A 7,602-nucleotide genomic window follows, 5' to 3' on the forward strand; every position below is an offset into this window, starting at 1 on the left:
TTTCACTAATACTCTTACTTCTTCATCCCACCACTCACTACCCTTTCTAAACAGCCCACCTCCCACTCTTCTCATGCCACAAGCATCTTTTGCGCAATCCATCACTGATTCCCTAAATACATCCCATTCCTCCCCCACTCCCCTTACTTCCATTGTTCTCACCTTTTTCCATTCTGTACACAGTCTCTCCTGGTACTTCCCCACACAGGTCTCCTTCCCAAGCTCACTTACTCTCACCACCTTCTTCACCCCAACATTCACTCCTCTTTTCTGAAAACCCATACTAATCTTCACCTTAGCCTCCACAAGATAATGATCAGACATCCCTCCAGTTGCACCTCTCAGCACATTAACATCCAAAAGTCTCTCTTTCGCACGCCTGTCAATTAACACGTAATCCAATAACGCTCTCTGGCCATCTCTCCTACTTACATAAGTATACTTATGTATATCTCGCTTTTTAAACCAGGTATTCCCAATCATCAGTCCTTTTTCAGCACATAAATCTACAAGCTCTTCACCATTTCCATTTACAACACTGAACACCCCATGCATACCAATTATTCCCTCAACTGCCACATTACTCACCTTTGCATTCAAATCACCCATCACTATAACCCGGTCTCGTGCATCAAAACCGCTAACACACTCATTCAGCTGCTCCCAAAACACTTGCCTCTCATGATCTTTCTTCTCATGCCCAGGTGCATATGCACCAATAATCACCCACCTCTCTCCATCAACTTTCAATTTTACCCATATTAATCGAGAATTTACTTTCTTACATTCTATCACATACTCCCACAACTCCTGTTTCAGGAGTATTGCTACTCCTTCCCTTGCTCTTGTCCTCTCACTAACCCCTGACTTCACTCCCCAGACATTTCCAAACCACTCTTCCCCTTTACCCTTGAGCTTCGTTTCACTCAGAGCCAAAACATCCAGGTTCCTTTCCTCAAACATACTACCTATCTCTCCTTTTTTCACATCTTGGTTACATCCACACACATTTAGGCACCCCACTCTGAGCCTTCGAGGAGGATGATCACTCCCCGCGTGACTCCTTCTTCTGTTTCCCATTTTAGAAAGTTAATACAAGGAGGGGAGGATTTCCGGCCCCCCGCTCCCGTCCCCTCTAGTCGCTTTCTACGACACGCGAGGAATACGTGGGAAGTATTCTTTCACCCCTATCCCCAGGGATAATATACATATATATATACATATACACACACACACACATACACACACATACGCACATACACACACACACACACACATACATATATATACATATGAAAAATGTAAGAAACAATTTAGAAAACAAACTTTTAGCTTGAAATGAATGAAAAAAATGAATGTCACATAATGGTTCAACCTCTGGCTATGGAAAAGGAAATGTACAATTTATTCACACAAACGTCAATAGCAGTTCTCATCAATTTCACCACTGTATCAATAAGCTTCAATGTCTAAGCTACATTTTTCTCCAACTTCACTATTTTCTTGTCAAAAACACCATGCATGAAAACTATCACTCCATTAACACAACTATAAACATTTACTTCCCCTTTAAAAGTTCTGGGGAAGTCTGTCTCGATACACTGCGGCGAGGCGAGGCGACGCTGACACAAAATAGTCATAAGACAAAGGCCATTTAAAGTCTAAATAGTGCCTCATCAAACTTTATAAAGAAACAGCAGAGAATGGGAAAAACATACATTCTCAGAAACAATTAATAATATTGTAGCTTAGAGATCCCTGAAATTCATTAAAAATGATATGCTCATATTTGAATTTTGTATGGAGTAATACAGTTTTCAAAGAACTGATACAGATTCTTTTGTAGCAAAAAAACTCATGATAACCCCATAAGCAGTGTTTGTCTGCGTTTACTAATCATCCACATGTATCTGATATTTATGTCCTTGAATGGAGGGGCACATGTTGTAGTTTTCTTAATCAAATCTTGCCAGGCAAGTATCTGGCAAATTACTGATAAAAGGCCACAAAAAGAATCTGTGAAAATGCTTCTAAATACATGATATTATGATACACTGTAGTAAATGCTCTTTATACTATGCAATCACATTTCAGCAAGGTCAGAAATACAAAGGTATACATTCAGTTGGTAGTTACGATGCTCAAGATGGTACGACCAGGGCCCCTGAGGCACGGAATACTTCCACACCTTGATGTAACATACACACTCTTGGGAACTCTTGAGACAAAAGTATCTCTGCAAACTAAGAGAACTCATTTCAGTTAAGAGTACTACAAAACAAACAGAAAAACTAATATTTACTAGTAAACAACCAAATGACTTTAAGTCATTTTTCCAAAAGAGATTGATGGAATCCCTAACAGAGCTAAAGTGTATGAGTAGCTAAAGCTAAACAGTTGTCAACACTTCTAAGAATTGAAAATTGATTGTACAGAATCTTGGCATGATAAAACTTCAGTATTACTCCAGTACTTTACAATATGATATCCTATCCACCCTCCTTAGTTACAGATCCAAATCTGTATTTCCTTGGTAATGAATTTCAAGTTCCTCAGGACAACTGAAAAGTGAATGACTCAACTACAATTTAAAATAATCTGACATCAAATGTCACCTTAAATGTTTCAATCCAAAGGTAATGAACTGCTTTTGGTGTATTGAAATACCATCCAGCAAGAGTTTCCTCAAGATTCAAAACAAATTATTTAGTAACAACAAATTAGTTATCAAATCATCATGACATTTTCTTTAACTTCTCTTCATGAATGAATTCCTCCACTCTGACCTACCCTTTGAAAAAGAGCCACCTCAGTCACTTTGCTCTGGATATCTATATTGTTCTTTATATTCAGAAAAATAGCAACTCTAATTTTGCTTTGTTTCAAGACATCTTTTTTGAAACTATATTCTCAATTTATTATACCACCACAAAAAAATAAACCTCCCTTAAGAAGTTAATCTCAACAACACAATAAATTGACAAGTATACTATCCTCTACATCCACATAATGCTGTAATTTGCACAACTGCACTTGTAACAAAGCTAAATTTTTGTCTCAGTCAGTATCTTAGTATTCCAGAAACTTACTTCAAGAATTCTCTCTGATACTAACAAGTGACATTATAATCAAGAATGGAATACAAGCCTACAGTCTTTGATATATAAATGACTCTAAATTGTTTATATACCATAAACCATAAACTGCCTACCTCTACTTATAACTGGCAAATGATATCAAATAATCATTTAAATGGCTTGGAAATTACTGTCGGCCTAGACTGAACCATAAACCATATGCATATTTCTATGACCTATTGAATATCAATAAATCAGTTTCAACAAAACCATATTGTTGTCATGAAAGGATACCTCAATACAAGATCTCTCATGTGTAGGCCCATAGCATTTAATTTCAAAAGAGAAAACAATAGCTAAGCGGGAAGTATCTACAAGAGCAATAACTAAGTTTTACTGTGAATATTTTGTAGGTCATAATGGGACAAGACGAAGGTACACTAGCTCCCTGTTTTGTCCACATATTTCTTTGGCCTACTGATTATAGTGAGCCTAAATGATGATAATACAGAGACCTTAAAATCACAGCAAATGCCTGACATCTTTACAGACTATCATAAGCCCACAAAATGAGAGAACACTGGGAGAGGGGGGCAAAAACAAGTGATCAATATCAAGAAAGAATCACACTCAGAATGTCTCTATCTTGGAGCAGAAGCAGTGATAATTCTTGTCACTTTTTTAAAGAAATATTGCTCCAATCTCTCAAAAATAGAAAAGTCAGCTGTATAAGATCTTAATATTCTATATACCTCTTGACATCTGAACAAGAGACTGCCTATAATGAGAACTTTGGAATGGACAAAACAATCCTAACACTGAGGGTTATTTCAAAAGTCACAATACACAATGGTTACCTTAACTACATGCTCCCAGTTGTTCCGTGACCCCATAATAGCAATGATTTTGCCATGGTAAGAATTCAGTACATCAACCTGGGGGCCTGGGAGTAAGTGACCTTCAGGTGTTACAGAAGATTCTGCAGGCATATTCATGGCATCTGTCAATGTGCCACGGGCAAATCTGATACAAAAATTAAGGAAATACACAAGTCATATTCTTGCTATATTGTAAAAGAATTACATCTTAAAAGGATACTCTCATATCAGATTTCTATAACTTTAGACACTCTCTACTTGAGATCTTCACCTCAACATGTCACTTTCAAGGAAAAATAGAAATTAAGAGATAAATGAAAAGCACAATAACAAATTATACAAGTATATAAACTCTAAACTTTATAAACAGTGCAACCACATATATTACTATGATCTATCAAACATCAATGTCTTCCCTATTTAGTTGTACTGTAATGTGTAAGAAAAGCATTTTACCTAAACATCACCACCAACTGATGTTATTAAAGCTTTTATGATGAAATATCTACCTACCTCCTTACATCCTCCATTCCTCTTGCAGGAAGGCAGTTATGTTACCTGGGAAAGCATGTGCAACAGAACTCACTACTTAAGCACATCTCATTAATGGTATGTGAATTATATACATATCCCCCAACCTATGCCAGGAACTCATCTTCAAACCACAGTTATGCTCTCTGAGATAATGTTCTTGCCTTCCACACATTCTTCAACGCTCCTAGAACTGTCACCCCCTCCCCTATCCTGTGACTTACTTCCACTTCCATCCGCTGTTAAAGCCACTCCTAGACATCTAAAACACTTCACTTCCTCCAGTTTTTCTCCATTCAAACTCACCTCCAAACTGACTTGTCCCTCAACCCTATGAAACCTAATAACCTTGCTCTTATTCACATTTACTCTCAGCTTTCTTCTTTCACACACTTTACCAAACTCAGTCACCAGCTTCTGCAGTTTATGACCTGAATCAGCCACCAGCACTGTATCATCAGCAAACAACAATGAACTCGCTTCCCAAGCCCTCTCATCCACAACAGACTGCATACTTGCCCCTCTCTCCAAACTCTTGCATTTACCTCCCTAACAACCTCATCCATAAATAAATTGAACAGCCATAGAGGCATCATGCACTGCTGACGCAAACTGATATTCACTGGGAACCAATCACTTTCCTCTCTTCCTACTTATACAGATGCCTTACATAACTGATTAAAACTTTTCACTGCTTCTAACAACTTACCTCCCACACCATATACTCTTAATACCTTCCACACAGCATCTCTATCAACTCTATCATATGCCTTCTCCAGAACCATAAATGCTACATACAAATCCATTTGTTTTTCTAAGTATTTCTCACATACATTCTTCAACGCAAACACCTGATCCACACATCCTCTACCACATCTGAAACCACACAGCTCTTCCCCAAGTGCATGCTTTCACCCTCTCTATCAATACCCTCCCATATGATTTCCAAGGAATTCTCAACAAACTTATACATCTGTGATTTGAACACTCACCTTTATCCCCTTTGCTTTTGTACAATGGCACTATGCATGCATTCTGCCAATCTTCAGGCACTTCATCATGAACCATACATACAATGAATATACTTATCAACCACTCAGCAACACAGTCACCCCCTTTTATAATAAATTCCACTGCATTGCCATCCAAACCTCTTCTCCATTTACCAAACCATTCTCTCTGACCCTCTCACTTTGCACACCACCTCGACCAAAACACCCTATATCTGCCACTATCATCTAACACATTCAACAAACCTTCAAAATACTCCATTTCCTTCTCGCTTCACCACTATTTGTTATTATCTCCCCATTAGCCCCCTTCACCGATGTTCCCATTTGTTCCCTTGTCTTACGCACGTTATTTACCTCCTTCTAAAACATCTTTTTATCCTCCCTAAAATTTAATGATACTCTCTCACCCCAACTCTCATTTGTCCTCTTATTCACCTCTTGCACCTTTCTCTTGACCTCCTGCCTCTTTCTTTTATACTTCTTCCAGTCATTTGCACTATTTCCCTGCAAGAATCATCCAAACACCTCTCTCTTCTCTTTCACTGACAATCTTACTTCTTCATCCCACCACTCACTAACCTTTCTAATCTGCCTACCTCCCACCTTTCTCATGCCACAGACGTCTTTTGCACAAGCCATCACTGCTTCCCTAAATACATCCCATTCCTCCTCCACTCCCCTTACGTCATTTCCTCTCAACTTTTTCCATTCTGCCCTCAATCTCTCCTGGTACTTCCTTATGCAAGTCTCCTTTCCAAGCTCACTTACTCTCACCACTCTCTTCACCTCAACATTTTCTCTTCTTTTCTGAAAAACCTCTACAAATCTTCACCTTCGCCTCCACAAGATAATGATCAGACATCCCTCCAGTTGCCCCTCTCAGCACATTAACATCCAAAAGTCTCTCTTTCATGTGCCTAACAATTAACATATAATCCAAAAACGCTCTCTGGCCATCTCTCCTACTTACATATGTATACTTATGTATATCTCTCTCTTTAAACCAAGTAATCCCAATCACCAGTCCTTTTTCAGAACACAAATCTACAAGCTCTTCACCATTCCCACTTACAACACTGAACACCCCATGTACACCAATTATACCCTCAACTACCACATTACTCACCTTTGCATTAAAATCACCCATCACTATAACCCAGTCTCGTGCATCAAAGCTGCTAACACACTCATTCAGCTGCTCCCAAAACACTTGCCTCTCATGATCTTTCTTCTCATGACCTGGTGTATAGGCACCAATAATCATCCATTTCTCCATCCACTTTCAGTTTTACCAACACTAATCTAGATTTTACTTTCTTCATCCCACAGTTCCTGCTCCAGGAATAGTGCTACTCCTTCCTTTGAATCAGAGGGTGGGGGAGGGGGCGAAGGTTCTGGGAGTGTTGAAGAATGTGTTGAAGACGAGAACGTTATCTCGGAGAGCAAAAATGGGTAGATTTGAAGGAATAGTGGTTCCAATAATGTTATATGGCTGCAAGGCTTGGGCTATAGATAGAGTTGTGCAAAAGAGGGTGGATGTGTTGGAAATGAGATGCTTGAGGACAATATGTGGTGTGAGGTAGTTTGATCGAGTAAGTAACAATAGGGTAAGAGAGACGTGTGGTAATAAAAAGAGTGTGGTTGAGAGAGCAGAAGAGGATGTATTGAAATGGTTTGGTCACATGGTGAGAGTAAGTAACGAAAGATTGACAAAAAGGATAAATGTGTCAGAGGTGGTGGGAACAAGAACTAGGAGACCAAATTGGAGGTGGAAGGATGGAGTGAAAAAGTTTTTGAGCGATCGGGGCCTAGACTTGCAAGAGGGTGAAAGGCGTGCAAGGAAGAGACTGAATTGGAACAATGTGGTATACTGGGGTCAATGTGCCGTCAATGGATTGAACTAGGGCATGTGAAGTGTCTAGGGTGAACCATGGAGAGTTTTGTGGGGCCTAGACCTGAAAAGAGAGCTGCATTACACATAACAGCTTGAGAGCGTGAACAAATGTGGCCTTTGTTGTCTTTTCCTAGTTCTACCTCACATGCATGCGGGGGTAGGGGGCTGTCATTTCATGTAAGGGGGGGTGGTGACGGGAATGAATAAAG

The 7,602-nt window shown here is 39.2% G+C and overlaps 1 long non-coding RNA gene across 1 annotated transcript; it reads right to left on the reverse strand.

The window, feature by feature from the left end:
• Positions 1-1,666: 1,666 nt before the first annotated feature.
• On the reverse strand, positions 1,667-4,308 carry LOC139750929 (uncharacterized). The gene is made up of 2 exons (XR_011713251.1): positions 3,935-4,308; positions 1,667-2,243 (listed from the first exon to the last, which is right to left on the reverse strand). It is a non-coding gene; the product is annotated as an uncharacterized lncRNA (long non-coding RNA).
• Positions 4,309-7,602: the final 3,294 nt, after the last annotated feature.

This window comes from Panulirus ornatus, chromosome 10 (assembly GCF_036320965.1).
Source record: "Panulirus ornatus isolate Po-2019 chromosome 10, ASM3632096v1, whole genome shotgun sequence".
In the NCBI taxonomy this organism is placed as follows: domain Eukaryota; kingdom Metazoa; phylum Arthropoda; class Malacostraca; order Decapoda; family Palinuridae; genus Panulirus; species Panulirus ornatus.